This window comes from Procambarus clarkii, chromosome 38, assembly GCF_040958095.1.
Source record: "Procambarus clarkii isolate CNS0578487 chromosome 38, FALCON_Pclarkii_2.0, whole genome shotgun sequence".
Classification (NCBI taxonomy): domain Eukaryota; kingdom Metazoa; phylum Arthropoda; class Malacostraca; order Decapoda; family Cambaridae; genus Procambarus; species Procambarus clarkii.
Window position 1 is genome coordinate 9,752,725 of NC_091187.1, and position 21,238 is coordinate 9,773,962.

Consider the following 21,238-nt stretch of genomic DNA (forward strand, 5'->3'; position numbering starts at 1 on the left):
AATTGTTCTACATTCACAGAACCCTACATCCACAGTGAGACCATCCCGGCTTCTTCTCCCGAAAGCACTGACAAGGAGTCGGCGCTTTCTAATTCCAAAATCCTTAATGATCTTCCCAAATGCTTTCAGGATAATAATCGTGCTCCTATGCCCTCTTCTAATTCCACTCTCACCTCGTCAGATATGCCCTTCATCCTCCATGTCGACGCCAATGGTACCGACGTGGGTGGTGTCGTGATGCAGCAACGAGGCGAGAAGAATACACCTGTCAGCGACTACTGCTACAAGGAACGACGGAACAATTGGCAAGGAGCTACTCTTCCTCATCCTGAAGCTTCAGCACTTCACTCCACACCTGAAAAGTGCTCGGTCCACCATCAATACGGACCACACCACCCTACACCTCCTGCAGCACGCCCACTTCTCATCTCAACGTCTTCTACTATGGGCTTGCTAACTGCAGAAATTCAACCTGGAGACACGCTATACCAAGAGTCTGACAACATCTTAGCCCATGATCTCTCCAGAGTTTATGAAGTAGAAGCAACTCCATCCATTACTCCACCACATAACGACGTACTTCTTCCAGAACCGCAGGCTTCGGGGGAGAGTTGTGACGATAATCTCCTTCAAGAGATTGAGCCTGCTCTTCCCTCCAAAATTACGTCTTCACAACTATATAAAAGACTATGGAAGAAATGTCCAACAACGACAACAAACACCAGCAAGGCTTGCCAGGGTGAGCAGAAACGTATGCAACCAGCCACCTGTTCGAACTCCAACCACCAAACTACCCGTTGATCGCTACGACTCCGCTGATTGGTCGCCGGTCTGGCTGCACCTGCCTCGCCCCCCCCCAATACTACCTGATGTCTGGGGTCGCCCCAACATCAGTCCTCAGAATGTTCCGTGCTTTCGTAGCCAGCACTCCTCCCAGCTAGACGTTAGCGTGTACTGAGAGAGGTGGTGGCTTTAAGCCAATATTCCAGCACCTCCCACTTAACTTTTGTGTTGCACTTCTTGTTATTTTGCCTTAACGTAACTTTTCATTGTGTCATTTAAGTATTCTTATTATTTTGATTCATTGATTTTATTATACATATTTGTTTGTGCATTATTTTCATGTTTTGATTTATTTAACGTAATTAAAATTTCATTGTTAAAGTTTACTTGTGTTTTGTGTGTCTTCTCCTTACCTTACCACAGACGAAGTTCCAGTTTTTCTATTTTTTTTTATAACTATGTGACGAGGCCATACCCCTAGCCTTAAACAGCCGAACACCAACGCGTTACCGTCACAATATATATATATATATATATATATATATATATATATATATATATATATATACAAAGCTTGATGTTATAGTGAACATAGATGAACAAGCTTGATAACAAGCAAACCAGGTTGTTCAAACACATATAACCTCCACAGTTACAAGCCAATGTTAGGGATAACATTTCTCAACTGATCATTTTTGGGGAACCTTGATGGATATAACACACACGTGTCACAACTTTAATTTACAAAAAAGCCTCCAGATCTTTAGCCCCTGCTATTGCTTTGCTCTTCAACAAGTCACTTGAACTCCAAACCTTTCCAGATATTATAAAAAAAGCGAGAGTAACGCCTGTCCACAAATGTGGTGACCCCACAGATGTTAACAACTACAGACCTATATCAATCCTGCCAAACTTGTCAAAAATTTTTGAAAAACTTATATACAAGCAGCTTTACTCATATCTAGCCAAACTCAATATACTTAGCCCTTGCCAATATGGCTTCAGACCCAAAAAAAGCACTAACGATGCACTTATTAGTATGCTTAACTCGATTCATACAGCTCTTGATAAAAAGGAGTTCCCTGTTGGGTTATTTGTGGACCTGCGTAAAGCTTTTGATACTGTCAACCACCTTAACCTTCTTCTTAAATTACATCATTATGGAGTCAGAGGACACTCCCTACAATACCTCGAGTCCTACCTTACTGACAGGCTCCAATATGTTTCTGTGAATAATACAATTTCTCCCACCCTACCCATCAACATTGGTGTTCCTCAGGGCAGCATACTTGGCCCTCTCCTCTTTCTCATCTACATTAATGACCTTCCAAATGCCTCCCAACACCTCAAACCAATTCTATTTGCTGACGACACAACCTTCATTTACTCCAGTCCTGACCCTCTTGCTCTAAATGCCACAGTAAATACTGAGCTAAATAAAGTCCATCTTTGGCTAACTGCCAACAAACTCACCCTTAACATTGACAAAACCTTCTATATTCTGTTTGGCAATAAATCCTCTAGTCTTATAAATCTCAAAATAAACAATACCCAAATTTGTAACAAATTAGATGGCAAATTCCTTGGCATTCTCATTGACCACAAGCTGAATTTCCAGGGACACATTCTAAATATATCAAAAAAAGTTTCAAAAACTGTGGGCATTCTTTCTAAGATCAGATATTATGTACCACGCCCCGCCCTGGTGACTCTCTATTACTCCCTTATCTATCCTTATCTCAACTATGGTATTTGTGCTTGGGGTTCTACTACCCAAAATCACTTACGTCCTCTAATTACCCAACACAAAGCCGCTATTAGAACAATATCCAACTCTGGCCCCAGACATCACTCGGTACCCCTACTCAAATCTCTTAATATGTTAGATATTAAGTCACTGCACATTCTCTCATGTGTATTATACATATATAAAACGCTAAACTATAATGCCAATCCTGATCTTAAAAGATTCATAGAAGGTTGTAACAGAACCCATGAGCACCACACCAGAAATAAATACAGTTTTGATATTCCTAGAGTACGTCTTAATCAAACTAGAAATGCTCTGCAAATCAAGGGGCCCAGAATGTGGAATGACCTTCCCAACCATGTTAAAGACTGTACCTCTCTCAACCAGTTTAAGATAAAAACTAAACACTACCTAATAAATTCCCTGTAATCTACCTCACTCCTCTATTGTCAACCCATGTCTGTTATTTTTTTTTTTTTTTTTTTTTTTTTTTTTTTTTAATCAACACTGTTTGTCAACCTATTGTATTTGTGCTGCTTTTTCAGTCATGTTCCCCCTTTTTTTTATCTTTATTTGTATTTGTTCTCAACATCTTTTATTCTTTATGCTCAATTAGTATTAAGTTCTAGATATTAATGTTTTTCTTGCCCGAAACGCATTGCGTAATAGTGGCTTTAGGCATTGTATGTACTAGCTCTATCTATATATCAATCCATTAATGTAACATCACTTGTATGTATATACCTTACCTGAATAAACATCTGAATCTGAATCTGAATCATGTATATGTGTCTCCGAACACCTGTTATGTTTACCACCTGTTCTGGTGAACAATTGTCAGCTGATCTGATCAACAATGATCAGCTGATTTGGTAAACAATGATCAGCTGATCTGGTGTAAACGCTAGTCAGCTGATCTGGTGTAAACACTAGTCAGCTGATCTGGTGTAAACACTAGTCAGCTGATCTAGGAAGGTTCAGAGGCGTCACGTGTAGTTCATCATATAAGTTTTATAATAAATTCGACAAAATTAATGTTGTTTTCTTTCCCTTCACAAATAATTAAACCAGATATACCAACGTCGCCAGTCAGGTAGATATATATATATATATATATATATATATATATATATATATATATATATATATATATATATATATATATATATATATATATATATATATATATATATATTGGTGTATACTGGCAGCAGGTTTTCTTTCAAACATGTTTCATTGAATATGACAGCATATTCTGTATTTATTATTTTCTGGTTTAGGGCTTCTATCCCTCTAACTATTTTCTTAGCATCAGGGCTTAATTGAAATAGGAGTTCTCCAAAACTCATTTTCGTACTTTTAATTTGAAGAAAAGAAGTGATTTACTATAGAGTGTATTACACTTATTTGTATAATTTGCACGACGTTTCGAACCTCCATGGTTCATTCTCAAGTGAACAGATCTTACAATACTAGTTGACTTTATACCCGCATTAGGTCAGGTGATAATACAATGAAGGTGAAAACATGGGGGGATACATAAGGGATAAACATAGGGGCTGCAGAAGGCTTATTGGCCCATACGAGGCATCTCCTATCTAAACACAAAGATTAATCCAGTGTAATTGGCCTGTTATGTTGGACATTGTCTTCTGTGTTGGCATCGATATGTTCTTGTCTTGTCCTTACTCTCATGGTGGGTAGAGTAAATAGTTCCGTGATTTGGGTGTTCATGGTAGGTTGCTCTATTCTTATGTGAATTGCCTCAAGAATTTGTAATCTTCTTGAATCTTGGGTTTTGTCTATTATGCAAGTATTCTTGTTCAACATTTCTCTTGTTAGAGTAATGTCATGGGCTTGTCTCATGTGATTCCTAGGGGCACCAGATTGAAGATGGCATGTCAAACGCCTCGTCAGCTTGGTCGACGTCATACCTATGTACTTACATTGAAGGTTACATCCTTCGTGGGGGCAAGTGTACATGTATACAACGCTTGACTGCTGTAGAGGGTTCTCCGTCGGCTTCGGGCTGTTTTTGATAAGGAGTTCGGAAGTCTTCTTGGTTTTGTAGAATATTATCAGGTTTATGTTTTGGTTAGGAGTAGTGCTTTTTACTCCTTTACGGATTATTTCTTTCATTATTCTTTCCTCTTTTATATGTTCACTGTGCATGGTTGATTTGTAATATAATTTTATTGGGGGTGTTGTGGTTTCTGTTCTAGGTTCTGAATTATACCAACGGTCCAAGTGTCTTCTTATAGCAGCGTTTATTTCCGCGTTGCTATATCCGTTGTTCACCAATACCTGAGTTACTCTTTCAAACTCTCTACTCACGTTGCTCCATTCAGAGCAGTGGGTAAGCGCTCGACGAATATAAGCATTGAGAACACTGGCTTTGTATCTTTGGGGGCACTCACTTCTACCGTTCAGGCATAATCCTATGTTGGTGGGCTTGGTATATTCGTTGGTGCTTAAAGAGGCATATTACGACATATTCGTAATAGTAAAAGACTCAGATGAACTAATTGACCTAAAAAGACACCTAGAGAGAGAGTCAGTACTCCGATTTACACATGAAAATAGTGAAAATAACAGTCTGCCATTCTTGGATGTACTAATAACATAGGGGTAGGTAACATAGGGGACATCAACCTAGCAGTGCAATCTTTTCTACAAACAACTCTTAGCCTTTATAACACCCACTGTCCTAGGCTTACAAAACAAGTCACAAGCAAAAGGCTTAACAATCCTTGGCTTACAAAGGGAATACTGAAATCCATTAACAAAAAACACGACCTTGAGAAGAAGTATAGGTTAGGAATTGTCTCCAAAGAATTCTCAAAGAATTACTCATTATTGCTAACTAAGATAATTAGACGAGCCAAAACTAATTACTACGAAGATAAATTTACTCAAATAAAGAGCAACATTAAACAAACTTGGAGCACAATTTCACAAATATTGGGATCAAAGAAATCTTTAAATAACAAACCGACTCTCCTGTCTAATAACGATGGTCAGCTTTCAGCCTCTGATTCTGCTATTGAGTTCAATAGGTTCTTCTCTTCCATTGGTTCATCCCTTGCAAATGATATTCCATCTTCCAGTACTGACATTAAGGACTATCTTACAGGTAACTATCCACAGTCTCTGTACCTAAAGCCTATTAACTCCACTGACGTCAATGAGATAATCCTTTCCCTTAAAACCAAGTCTGGTGCCCTTGAGGAGATACCAACTTTAATTTACAAAAAAGCCTCCAGATCTTTAGCCCCTGCTATTGCTTTGCTCTTCAACAAGTCACTTGAACTCCAAACCTTTCCAGATATTCTAAAAAAAGCGAGAGTAACGCCTGTCCACAAATGTGGTGATCCCACAGATGTTAACAACTACAGACCTATATCAATCCTGCCAAACTTGTCAAAAATTTTTGAAAAACTTATATACAAGCAGCTTTACTCATATCTAGCCAAACTCAATATACTTAGCCCTTGCCAATATGGCTTCAGACCCAAAAAAAGCACTAACGATGCACTTATTAGTATGCTTAACTCGATTCATACAGCCCTTGATAAAAAGGAGCTCCCTGTTGGGTTATTTGTGGACCTGCGTAAAGCTTTTGATACTGTCAACCACCATAACCTTCTTCTTAAATTACATCATTATGGAGTCAGAGGACACTCCCTACAATACCTCGAGTCCTACCTTACTGACAGGCTCCAATATGTTTCTGTGAATAATACAATTTCTCCCACCCTACCCATCAACATTGGTGTTCCTCAGGGCAGCATACTTGGCCCTCTCCTCTTTCTCATCTACATTAATGACCTTCCAAATGCCTCCCAACACCTCAAACCAATTCTATTTGCTGACGACACAACCTTCATTTACTCCAGTCCTGACCCTCTTGCTCTAAATGCCACAGTAAATACTGAGCTAAATAAAGTCCATCTTTGGCTAACTGCCAACAAACTCACCCTTAACATTGACAAAACCTTCTATATTCTGTTTGGCAATAAATCCTCTAGTCTTGTAAATCTCAAAATAAACAATACCCAAATTTGTAACAAATTAGATGGCAAATTCCTTGGCATTCTCATTGACCACAAGCTGAATTTCCAGGGACACATTCTAAATATATCAAAAAAAGTTTCAAAAACTGTGGGCATTCTTTCTAAGATCAGATATTATGTACCACGCCCTGCTCTGGTGACCCTCTATTACTCTCTTATCTATCCTTATCTCAACTATGGTATTTGTGCTTGGGGTTCTACTACCCAAAATCACTTACGTCCTCTAATTACCCAACACAAAGCCGCTATTAGAACAATATCCAACTCTGGCCCCAGACATCACTCGGTACCCCTACTCAAATCTCTTAATATGTTAGATATTAAGTCACTGCACATTCTCTCATGTGTATTATACATATATAAAACGCTAAACTATAATGCCAATCCTGATCTTAAAAGCTTCATAGAAGGTTGCAACAGAACCCATGAGCACCACACCAGAAATAAATACAGTTTTGATATTCCTAGAGTACGTCTTAATCAAACTAGAAATGCTCTGCAAATCAAGGGGCCCAGAATGTGGAATGACCTTCCCAACCATGTTAAAGACTGTACCTCTCTCAACCAGTTTAAGATAAAAACTAAACACTACCTTATAAATTCCCTGTAATCTACCTCACTCCTCTATTGTCAACCCATGTCTGTTATTTTCTTTTTTTTTTCTTTTTTGTAATCAACACTGTTTGTCAACCTATTGTATTTGTGCTGCTTTTTCAGTCATGTTCCCCCTTTTTTTATCTTTATTTGTATTTGTTCTCAACATCTTTTATTCTTTATGCTCAATTAGTATTAAGTTCTAGATATTAGTGTTTTTCTTGCCCGAAACGCATTGCGTAATAGTGCCTTTAGGCATTGTATGTACTAGCTCTATCTATATATCAATCCATTAATGTAACATCACTTGTATGTATATACCTTACCTGAATAAACATCTGAATCTGAATCTGAATAACAAAAACAGGAACCTCTTTAAGCACCAACGTATATACCAAGCCCACCAACATAGGATTATGCCTGAACGGTAGAAGTGAGTGCCCCCAAAGATACAAAGCCAGTGTTCTCAATGCTTATATTCGTCGAGCGCTTACCCACTGCTCTGAATGGAGCAACGTGAGTAGAGAGTTTGAAAGAGTAACTCAGGTATTGGTGAACAACGGATATAGCAACGCGGAAATAAACGCTGCTATAAGAAGACACTTGGACCGTTGGTATAATTCAGAACCTAGAACAGAAACCACAACACCCCCAATAAAATTATATTACAAATCAACCATGCACAGTGAACATATAAAAGAGGAAAGAATAATGAAAGAAATAATCCGTAAAGGAGTAAAAAGCACTACTCCTAACCAAAACATAAACCTGATAATATTCTACAAAACCAAGAAGACTTCCGAACTCCTTATCAAAAACAGCCCGAAGCCGACGGAGAACCCTCTACAGCAGTCAAGCGTTGTATACATGTACACTTGCCCCCACGAAGGATGTAACCTTCAATGTAAGTACATAGGTATGACGTCGACCAAGCTGACGAGGCGTTTGACATGCCATCTTCAATCTGGTGCCCCTAGGAATCACATGAGACAAGCCCATGACATTACTCTAACAAGAGAAATGTTGAACAAGAATACTTGCATAATAGACAAAACCCAAGATTCAAGAAGATTACAAATTCTTGAGGCAATTCACATAAGAATAGAGCGACCTACCATGAACACCCAAATCACGGAACTATTTACTCTACCCACCATGAGAGTAAGGACAAGACAAGAACATATCGATGCCAACACAGAAGACAATGTCCAACATAACAGGCCAATTACACTGGATTAATCTTTGTGTTTAGATAGGAGATGCCTCGTATGGGCCAATAAGCCTTCTGCAGCCCCTATGTTTATCCCTTATGTATCCCCCCATGTTTTCACCTTCATTGTATTATCACCTGACCTAATGCGGGTATAAAATCAACTAGTATTGTAAGATCTGTTCACTTGAGAATGAACCATGGAGGTTCGAAACGTCGTGCAAATTATACAAATAAGTGTAATACACTCTATAGAAAATCACTTCTTTTCTTCACCTTAAAAGTACGAAAATGAGTTTTGGAGAACTCCTATTTCAATTAAGCCCTGATGCTAAGAAAATAGTTAGAGGGATAGAAGCCCTAAACCAGAAAATAATAAATACAGAATATGCTGTATATATATATATATATATATATATATATATATATATATATATATATATATATATATATATATATATATATATATATATATATATATATATATATATATATATAAGCAGTCAATAGGTACCTGGGCGTTAGACAGCTGCTGCTTCATGGGGATGTGTAACAAAAAGGTGGAGGCCTGGTCGAGGACCGGGCCGCGGGGACGCTGAGTCCCGAAATCATCTCGAGATAACCTCAAGATAACCTTCAAGATAACCTCAAGATAACCCTCAAGATATAACCTGGTTGCTGCTCTTGTACAACATTGCCGGAAAAAAAAATAAAGAGGGCAAATGAGGAGACCTTCGACAAGCAGCTGGCTTCCTGTCCCCGTCGAGGCTATTAGCATTGTTAGCGGCCTTAAGGTAAATTCAGGTAAATTACGAATTCACATAACCTGAGATATTAAGGCAATATACCAGTCACCCGGGCCGTCTCATTACCCAAATCTACCTAAATTTACCCAAAGTTATCTAAATCTACCCAAAGCTACCTAAAGCTACCCAAATCTACTCAAAGCTACCCAACACTTTATAGCATTACGTAAATAATGAATAAATATGATATATTTACTTACTATAACGTTGGTGCTAAAAGTAGAACACGAAAAAATACAAATTTTTACTCCGAAATAATATACGTTTATAACGAAATTAGACGAAAGTAAGTGGCATGAGAGGCCATAGGAAGTCGCCGATCCAAGCGACAATGTTGTGGAGCGACTTATCCAAGATATATTGTTGGCTACATGTTATATTTAGGTTAGGTTTGGATAGGTTAGGTTAGGGGGTTTGTTAGGTTAGGATGGTTAGGTTAGGTAGGTACAGGAGGCTCATATGGCAGCAAATACTCTTTAGGCAACAATGTGTCTGGGATAAGTCGCTCCACTACCCAGAGCCGGTCCGTCTAATTACCACAAGCTACACAAAGCTTCCTGGCAGTACGTTAGTAATGAATAAATATGATATATTTACTCATTATAATGTTGGTGCTGAATGTACAACACGAAAAAACATAATTTTAATCTGAAAAAATATCTTTTTATAAAGAAATTAGACGAAAATAAAAAGCTGGTGACGCCAAATCACGTCGACGATCCAAGCTTCGGTTAGGTTAGGTTAGGTTAGGTTAGGTCAGCCTAACCTAACATATCATATTTATTCATTAATAACGTATTGCCAGGAAGCTTTCTGAAGCTTGTGGTAGCTTGTGGTAATTAGACGGACCCGATACTAGAGATCTCCGTCTCCGAAACAGTCTCCGTGGTGTAGTGGTAAGACACTCGCCTGGCGTTCCGCGAGCGCTATGTCATGGGTTCGTATCCTGGCCGGGGAGGATTTAGATTCAGATTCAGATTCAGATGTTTATTCAGGTAAGGTATATACATACAAGTGATGTTACATTAATGGATTGATATATAGATAGAGCTAGTACATACAATGCCTAAAGCCACTATTACGCAATGCGTTTCGGGCAAGAAAAACATTAATATCTAGAACTTAATACTAATTGAGCAATTTACTGGGCGCAATTCCTTAACTGTAGCCTCTGTTTAACGCAACAGTAAAATGTGTACTTGGATGAATAAACGATTCTTCGCGGCAGAGGATCGTATTCCAGGGACCTGCCCGAAACGCTACGCGTACTAGTGGCTGTACATGAATGTAACAACACCCGTATCCGGTCCATAGAATTACCCCAATCACCCAAATCAGGCCAAAACTACCCAAAACGTATTAGCATTACGTAAGTAATGAAGAAATATGGTATATTTACTTACTATAATGTTGGTGCTACACGTAGAACATGATCAAACATAGTTTTTCTCTGAAATAATCTAATTTCATAACGAAATGAGACGTAAATATGTGAGAGGTGACGCCATAGGAAGTCGACGGTCCAAGCGACAATTGTGTGGAGCGACTTATCCAAGAAATATGGTCGCCAGGAGAGTGTTTGCTGCCATATCAGCCTCCTGTACACAGTGATCCAGTCCTTTTCGATCATTGAACACCGAACCCTACACGCCCTCTGATATATTGCTTAATTAACAAATATTCACAAATAAAGATTATATTTGTATATGTTATCAGAAAGGCAGATATAAAATAGTTTTTGTGAATCCATCACAGAGATTATACCTTATTAGAGAGGAAAAATATTCATACTTTAAACAAGGCTTCATGGCCGACGCTCTCCTTACCGATATGGGAACTATGACCTTCCGAAGATCAATGTTAATTTAATCTAGATATTGTAATAAACGAAGTTTTCTATGTCATCATAAAGACATAAATATAAGCTGCATGTTAATACTTTGGCATAAATATAACTGAATTGAAAGTTAAGATATATGCCTTTTTATAGTTACTTGATGGCTCGCTCAGGGAGTGTGAAGGCCTCCACACAAGCCAATCAATTTTATAATTACTTTGCATATATGCAAAGTAACGCCATAGGTCTTTATGTCAGAATAAAGCCATGTAGACGATAATGTAACTACATTTCAAGGAAAACATATCTTAATATAATTATTAAATGAATGCAAAGTTATGGTTAAATAAATAGCCAATACCACACAATCGCCGGTGTCCGGACACATGAATAGTCGCATTAGGTGAAAGGAAATGTACCCAACCATTTCCATTTACCCAACCAGTTTGTGCACCCTATACTCATCCTCTGTGCGGTAATTTATTGTGCATCCCATACTCATCTTGTTACCAGTAGTTTGTGCAACCCATACTCATCCTGTGACCCGTAATTTATTGTGCATCCCATACTCATCCTGTTACCGGTAGTTTGTGCAGCCCATACCCATCCTGTGACCTGTAATTTATTGTGCAACCCATACTTATCCTGTGACCTGTAGTTTATTGTGCAGCTAATACTCATTCTGTGAGTCATAGGACATTGCGCAACCCTTTCTCATCGTGTGAATCTTTGTTTACTTTGCTCTCCATATTCATCCTCTGCGCGATAGTTTCTTGTGCAACCCATACCCATGATGTGAGTGGTAGTTTATTGTGTACCCTATATTCATCCTGTGAGTATAGGGTTCACAATTCTTGTTTGGATTCTTGTAATGTTATTTGTCTTTTTGTAGTCACAGTATTTGTGCGCCCCTTGAGGGACTTGAATTAGAGGGGGGTTGAAATAGCCTAAGCTACTCTATCCCTTTGAGATTTATTTATTGCTTATCTCAATAAACATACTTGAACTTGAACTTGGGTACACAATGAGTTCATTTGTACTCCATACTCATCATCAAGAAGTGTATTTTACCAGCATTGTAATATAAATTAAGAATAAAAGCTTAACTGGATTACAGACCCATAATCAAAATAAGAGTCATCACTAATTATCATGACAAATTCTCTAGGCTACACTTCCGCCTTCGACAAGCTGCCGCCGGATGTGGGTATAGTTTATTGTACACCCCCGCACCCCCAGTCCTGGAAGGGCGGGCATTGGGATGTGGACATGTGTACCATTATTCCCCCCCCCCCCCCCCCACACACACACACTCGATCCTCTCCTGTTAATAATAATACTAATAATAATAAAAATTAAAAATAATAACGTTAATAAATATTATAATTAAAACACTTACTGTAATACCCTAGTGCTTGAATGAAGGTGAAGGAAAGACCCAATAAATGTGTAAGTGTATTAAAAACCAAATTTTCGTTGGGTGAGCTGGCAGGTGAGCACCACTTGCCAGCTCACCCAGTAATGAACATCACCTGCACACTGCACCGAACCACTTGCCAGCAGGTGCAGAAGTACGATGGAGAGAGCAAAGTATACCATATTTCAAGTATAATATTAAAGATATATTTAGGATTTAATGTTTTCGTATAAAGTTTCAATAATACCTTTATTTGATTTTTTTGTATTATTTTCTACCACAGACGTGGCCACACATTAACAATGCTAACCATCATATATACATTTTCTTCAGTCCGCCATGGACTCTAACCCTTTCCACTACCGCCCACAAGATGGGTATATGGTGCATAATATAAGAACTAAACTAACTCCATTGATAGGGTTAGAGATTTGTTAAACATATAGTTCAGGGATTTATTGAACAATCAACCACATAAGGTGATTGTAGTGTTTTTAAAATGCTAGGCTAAGCTACATACGTAAATACATAAATACACAGATTTACGTATGCCCTACATAAAGTGTTCGATGTGTCTTTTACATAGTGTCATTAACGTGCATTTACAAAGGTGAAATTGAATTCTGAACACATACATACACATATATTTGTCTCTTTTACTCTGACAAGGTGAGATAACTGATAGAGAAACTAGTGTGCAATTAAGCACTTAATCACTGAAGGTGATTAAGGTGCTTTCACAAGCTCAGGTTATAGAGTTACATCACATACATTCATTGTATAATTGATACGTTACATCGTCAATCTAGGGTACAAGTTCAATATATCATCAAGTGTTCCAGTACTCAAATAGTAATTACACAGTTTAGCATAGCGCTTCATTCATGTATGTAAGAGAGAAGATTGTTCAAATATATTACATGCACATCCGGTACATCGTCCACCTTCTTCTACAGAACCGTCGGTATAGCACTGATACACATCGTTACCCATACTCTGAGTACTTTCAGTGATGCTTCACAGTGTTAACTGTTTTAATAATGTAGAGTGTACATTATCTTTCTTGGGTGCATTTACAAAATCAACTGCTAGATCCAAGTTATCCCATGGAGTAATTGGTTGATTAATCGTTAATTGAATTGGGTACATATTTAATATTTTGATGGAGTTGGCTACCTTGTAGAACCAAAATGCATTCACGCCGAAAACTGTGCTAATAGACAAAATTATGGTAGAGATATGGGTCTATAATTATCTGAGTGTGCTTTGGGGATGGGAACAATGACACTGTCCAATCATCAGGTAATACTCCTTCACTTAAACTCATTCTGTACAACACTAGAAGTGGATTACCTAGTACTTGTGAGACTAATCTCAGTAAACTGTAAGTAATACCGTCCTCTTCAGGAGCAGTTGACTTATTTGATTGTGCTACACAGCCTTCCCGGCTTGGTGCCTTCTTTGGTAATTACTTATCAAAGGCAGCTCCATACGAGGAGCTGCCTCGTATGGGCCAATAAGTCTTTTGCAGTTACCTTCATTCTTATGTTCTTACTTACATTTACTGATCTTTATCATCATCATCATCATTTACAGAAAGAAATTAACATAAAAAGTAGTCATTTTAATACACAAAACAGAAGTAGATATTATGTAAATTATGATGCAGGATAGGATCACTATTAAGAACTTAATTATAAACCACAATATGTTTTATATCGTCAGAAATTCTGATACATACCATATATTTTCAAATATTTACAATTAAAGTATTTATTTAGGAAATAAGTATTTTAGTTACCCTAGTTAGCTCTGAGAACACACATTGTTGCAGCAAGAATTTATTCCCACTAATCTGAGCGATGCTAATGACCCATTGGACTTGTTATGAACAACAATCAACTACAGCACCATCTATATCAGAAGATATTCAAAATATTCTTGATGTCATTCAAATTGTCAATACGAGAACAGAATACATAAGAGTTAGTTTAGTGATGTCAAAGGAATCATATTGACTGACCGAGCCCCATTGTAAATATCCGTGGCTTCCTGACCATAAAGGTACCGCCGCGGATAAGGGTAAGGAGGGTACCGTCGAGGGTAAGACACCGGATGTACCCCATATACAAGCCACACTAGCTATTAGTTCATATAAGCTGACAACTTACCCAAATAAACATTACTTCCTAATTATATATATATACATATATATATATATATATATATATATATATATATATATATATATATATATATATATATATATATATATATATATAGGCAGAAGAAGCCGCTACCAGCCAGCTCACCCCTCCCGAAGCCAATCAAAGGAGAGGCACATGCAGTGGTTGTGGGAACATCGTCAGCATCAACTCTGTCTCCAGAGTCATACGCCAGCATGGTGACTGTCCTGGGTCAGGGAGGCCTCCCGTGGGAGGAGGCAGCACTCAGGAGCCTGTTGCACCAGTACAAATCGCAACAGATTACGTTGCAACAGACGACCTGCTAGAGGCAATTAAAGCAACGTCAACCAGGACACTCACCCACATCCCAAAGGCCTCTCGCCCTTTTGCTGCAGGGAAATACACGGACCTCATCGCAAAAGTCAACAGAGGGTCAAATAACCTTGTTGCACCTGATACCATCAAAGCCTGGCACAATCTGTTACTTTTTGGCAATGCATGCTTAGGTGTACCAGACAGAGGAGGCAAGACACTGGCCTCATCCATCAATAAAGCAATTAGGGATTTTCCGAGGGCTGACAACCTAGTCCGCCTCCCCAAACACACCAAACACCGCCGAGGCAGACCAAGTACGACAATCAGCGACAACAGAAAATTAGGTACCCAAGTCAGCAAGAAAATTGAAGAGGGCAATACAGTCGGGGCACTCAGGTTAATCACAAGTGAGGACAAAATTTTGCCCAGGGATGAAACCACAGCCCAAGCACTGAGAGAAAAACACCCCGTCAGGGCCGTAGGTGGACCTCCCCCACAGGTCAGGCTCGCCCCTAATCAGGAACCTCTCGTCCTCCGGGAGTCAGAGGTTTATAAAGCTATCGTTTCATTTCCCCCGGGCTCCTCAGGAGGCTACACAGGGGTAAGACCTCAACATGTGAAGGAAATGGTGAACCCTGTTCTTGGCCCAGCTGCAGAAGCGCTCCTGACAGAAATCACAACGTTTGTCAACAACTGCCTCGCCGGGTTAATCCCTGATGAAATCAAACCATTCTTCTTTGGTGCATCTCTATGTGCCCTCAAAAAGAAGGGGGGAGGAATCAGACCCATTGCCGTTGGTAATACCCTTCGCCGCCTAGTTGCAAGGGCTGCTGTCAGAAGTATCCGAACGGAAGCAGCCACCATGCTGCAACCCAACCAGCTGGGGTTTGGAGTCCCCCAAGGCTGTGAAGCAGCGGCTCATGCTGCACGAGCCTACATTAGCTCTCTTACTGAAGACCAGGCAGTAGTAAAATTAGATTTTAAAAACGCTTTCAACTCGGTCAAAAGGGAAGCAATCCTCACTGCAGTCCAGGAACATTGCCCAAGCATTCTCCCGTTTGTGTCAGCAGGCTACAGCAAAGACTCAACCCTCCTGTTTGGCAAACATGAAGTCACCTCAGCAGAGGGAATTCAACAGGGTGACCCACTTGCACCGTTCCTCTTTTGCATAGCGGTTCGAGAAATTACAACCAGACTGTCCAGCGAGCTCAACATCTGGTTCCTGGATGATGGCACTCTGGCAGGCACACAAGATTCCCTGCTAGAAGACTTACAGCTGGTGAAGACACGGGGGGAGTCCATGGGTCTCGTTCTTAGCCCCTCCAAGTGCGAAATTATTGCATCTAGTGAAGTAATCATTAGAGCAGTGAAATCAGTTCTTCCAGAAGCCTCAGTCGTTAAACCTACCGACAGCACACTACTCGGAGCACCTCTGGGCCACAATGCCATTGCTGCAGTCCTTGACGAAAAGTTTAGAGACCTAAAGAGGATGGAAGAGAGAATTGGGGACTTGGACTCCCACGATGCCCTCTACCTTCTCACAAAGTGCCTTACCCTGCCCAGGCTAACATACTTCTTAAGGTGTGCACCAACTTTTGGCAACCCACTTCTAAATCAATATGATGAGCTCCTCAGGTCAATATTCAGGAAGGCGCTCAACCTAGATTTAGATGACAGTCAGTGGGACCAAGCAACACTACCAGTGAGATTTGGAGGGATAGGCATACGAAAGGCAACTGAGGTAGCACTTCCAGCATTCTTGTCCTCATGTACAGCAGCCAACGAATTGGTAGGGCAGATCCTACCAGAGCGTATGAGAGAGACAGCGGGAACTCATGATCAAACGTTCATCGAAGCAGCCAGACAATGGGACACCATTGCACACCCTCAACCCCGACCACAAGTCCCAAAAGACCACAAGCAGGCCCACTGGGATGGCCCCATAATGGAAAAGACTGTCACAGCAATGATTGACAACGCTGATGCTGAAAACAAAGCCCGCCTCCTAGCGGTAACAGCACCCCACGCCGGGGATTTTTTATTTGCTGTGCCCAATGCAGCCCTGGGAACTCGCCTCAGTCATGACGCTCTCCGCATTGGAGTTGCCCTTCGCCTTGCCGCCCCCATCCTCACCGAACATAGGTGCATCTGCGGAACTGCGATGGCAGACCAATATGGTCGTCATGGTCTGGTATGTCGTAAATCACAGGGTAAAATTGCAAGACATGAAGAAGTCAACGACATCATCAAGAGGAGCCTCGCCACAGCCCGCTGCCCGGCACAAAGAGAACCACACTTATCCAGACCTAACGACCCTCAGAAGCGCCCTGATGGGGTCACCTTGCTACCTTGGAAGGATGGTAAGCAAGTGGTATGGGACTACACATGCGCTGCCACACTGGCCAGTACCTACCTCCACTACAGCACACGTGAAAGCGGTGGTGCTGCTTCTTTCAGGGAATCGCAGAAAATTATTAAATACAGAGGTCTAGCACACTGCTACAGCTTTGTTCCGATCGGCTCGGAGACCCTCGGTTCGTGGGGAAAATGTGCATTGAAGTTCCTGAAGGAATTGGGGGACAAATTGATCAGCGCTACAAAAGACCAGAGAGCAAAAAGTTTCTTGTTCCAGCGCCTCAGTGTTGCGATTCAGAGGGGAAATGCCTGTTGCGTCTTGGGCACTAGTCCAACTTCAGAGGAATTCGAAGAAGTGTTTGACTTGCAACAATGATCGAACCCGTCTGTGACATTCATCAATGTTTCCCATTGTTGTGTTCTTCAAGAGATCCATAACCTTTAAGCACCTTTTTGCATTATTATTTTTGTATCAACCCATGTATATCTTGTAACCATCAAATGCATAATAAAGCACAAAAAATATTCAAGGAAGGGGGTGGTAGGAGAAAAGCACACAGAAACTGTATTGGAGGGGATCTAAACATTCCCTCTAATGCGTTATGCGTGGTTTCCTCCGAGGCTATGGGTCCCCCTTCTTCCAGCTAGAGGTGGTACTCCCTTCCTTTTGTATATATATATATATATATATATATATATATATATATATATATATATATTATGTAAATTATGATGCAGGATAGGATCACTATTAAGAACTTAATTATAAACCACAATATGTTTATATATATATATCCTACTCACACTCATCCTAGCACAGTAATTTATTGTGCAACCCATACCCATCCTGTTACCAATAGTTTGTGCAACCCATGCTCATCCTGTTACCTTTAGTTTATTGTGAAACCCATACTCATCCTATGAATGGTAATTTATTATGCACCTCATACTCATCCTGTGAGTCATAGGACATTGTGGAACCCTTTCTCATCGTGTGAATCTTTGTTTACTTTGCTTTCCATACTCTGCTCTCCGATAGTTTCTTGTGCAACCCATACCCATGATGTGAGTGGTAGTTTATTGTGTACCCTATACTCATCCTGTGAGTATAGGGTACACAATGAGTTCATTTGTACTCCATACTCATCAAGAAGTGTATTTTACCAGCATTGTAATATAAATTAAGAATAAAGGCATAATCTTATTATGTACCCATAATAAAAATAAGAGCCATCACACTATAATTTTCATGACAAACGGCCTAGACTCCACTTCCGCCTTCGACAAGCTGCTGCCGGAGGTGGGTATAGTTTATTGTACACTCCCGCACCCCCAGTCCTGGGAAGAGGGGCATTCGAATGTGGACATATGAACCATTACCCCCAACCCTTCCCTCTTAATAATAATTGAAACACTACACTACACACTATATGTTCATTTAATATTTCAAGTATAAGACTCAAGATATATTTAGGATTTAACGATTTAACATTGTCTCAATCATACCTTTATTGCACTTTATCATCATTATTTACAGAAAGAAATTAACATAAAAATGTAGTTAATTTTAACATACAAAACCGAATTTGAACATTGTTAATTTTGATGCAGGATCACTATTAATAAGAACTTAATTATAAACCACAATATGTTGTATATCATCAGAAATTTGGAAACATAATATATATATATATATATATATATATATATATATATATATATATATATATATATATATATATATATATATATATATATATATATATATATATATATATATATATATATATATATATATATATATATATATAAATGGAAATTTAGCACATTTAAATTCAACATTTGCAGGAACCTTTATACACTCAAAAGAACCCGCAGTCCTCATAAGTATTTTCTCAAGACGGACTGCTACTCTAAGTTCCTCAATTCCGCGTACAGCCGATTTCGCCAGACGCATTTGAGCTAACTCATAACTAAATTTACCATGTGACTGGCAGCACCTTATGCATATGTAATGCATTTTTATGCTGGCAAGATCCGTCCAATGTTCAGTAGATAACTTCTGGCATTCTACGTGGTACCGAAGGTGACAAGTGCCGCACTGGACACTCCGTGTACCACAAACTTCTTGGCAAACACCACATGAAGTACCCTGAAACAAAAAATAATCAAAACAATATTAAGTGCACTGAAGCAAAAACAAATATTTAGTGCACTGAAGCAAAACAAATATTTAGTGCACTGAAGCAAAACAAATATTTAGTGCACTGAAGCAAAAAATAATCAAAACAAAAGGATAACAATAGTTGAGCAGTGGAGTTGCAGAATCTGTGATGAGAGTGACGGACACTGCCTTGACCACTAACTACGTGAATATGGACACCTGAGAGATAGTTGGTAATATGATAACATAAGAACATAAGAACATCTTGTGTTGTGTTGATACTTTTAATACCCTATTAATATCCCCTTTGTTATGACCATTCACCTACTTGTAAACCTGTATCATGTCACCCCTAACTCTTCGCCTTTCCAGTGAATGCAACTTAAGCTTTGTTAATCTTTCTTCATATGAAAGATTTCTAATTTGGGGAATTAACTTAGTCATCCTACGCTGGACACGTTCAAGGGAATTTATATCTATTCTATAATATGGCGACCAAAACTGAACTGTATAATATAAATGGGGCCTAACTACAGCAAGATATAGCTTGAAAACCACACCAGGTGTCTTGTTACTAACGCTTCGATTAATAAATCCAAGTGTCCGATTTGCCTTATTACGAACATTTATGCATTGATTCTTTTGTTTTAAATTCTTACTAATCATAACTCCCAGATCCCTTTCGCAATCCGACTTCGCAATCTCAACACCATCTAGCTCGTATCTTGTAACTCTATCATCATTACCTAACCTCAGAATGAAGGTTACTAAGTTATGATTAGTAAGAATAAGTTATGCTAAGGCATAACTTATTGGCCAACCCGCGCCACACATCAGCTAACACCATACACCACGAACACCATACACCAATATCACCATACACCACTAACACCATACACCACTAACACTATACACAATTAACACCATACACCAATATCACCATACACCACTAACACCATACACCACTAACACTATACACAATTAACAGCATACACCAATATCACCATACACCACTAACACCATACACCACTAACACTATACACAATTAACAGCATACACCACGAACACCATACACCACTAACACCATACACCACTAACACCATTCATCACTAACATCATACATCACTAACACCATACACCAATATCACCATACACCACTAACACCATACACCACTAACACCATACACCAATAACACCATACACCAATATCACCATACACCACTAACACCATACACCACTAACACTATACACAATTAACAGCATACACCAATATCACCATACACCACTAACACCATACACCACTAACACTATACACAATTAACAGCATACACCACGAACACCATACACCACGAACACCATACACCACTAACACCATACACCACTAACACTATACACAATTAACAGCATACACCACGAACACCATACACCACGAACACCATACACCACTAACACCATACACCACTAACACTATACACAATTAACACCATACACCACGAACACCATACACCAATAACACCATACACCACTAACACCATTCATCACTAACATCATACATCACTAACACCATACACCAATATCACCATACACCACTAACACCATACACCACTAACACCATACACCACTAACACCATACACCACTAACACCATACACCAATAACACCATACACCACTAACACCATTCATCACTAACATCATATATCACTAACACCAAACACCATAAGAACCTCCAGATAACCCTATTAATACCA

At 39.3% G+C, this 21,238-nt stretch overlaps 1 long non-coding RNA gene across 1 annotated transcript in view; it reads left to right on the plus strand.

Moving 5' to 3' along the window:
- The first annotated feature begins 2,084 nt into the window (after positions 1-2,084).
- Positions 2,085-21,238, plus strand: part of LOC138372380 (uncharacterized) — a 58,401-nt gene continuing 39,247 nt past the window's right edge. The window contains exon 1 of the long non-coding RNA XR_011230812.1: positions 2,085-3,315. This is a non-coding gene — a long non-coding RNA (uncharacterized lncRNA). The remainder of the gene's footprint in view (positions 3,316-21,238) is intronic.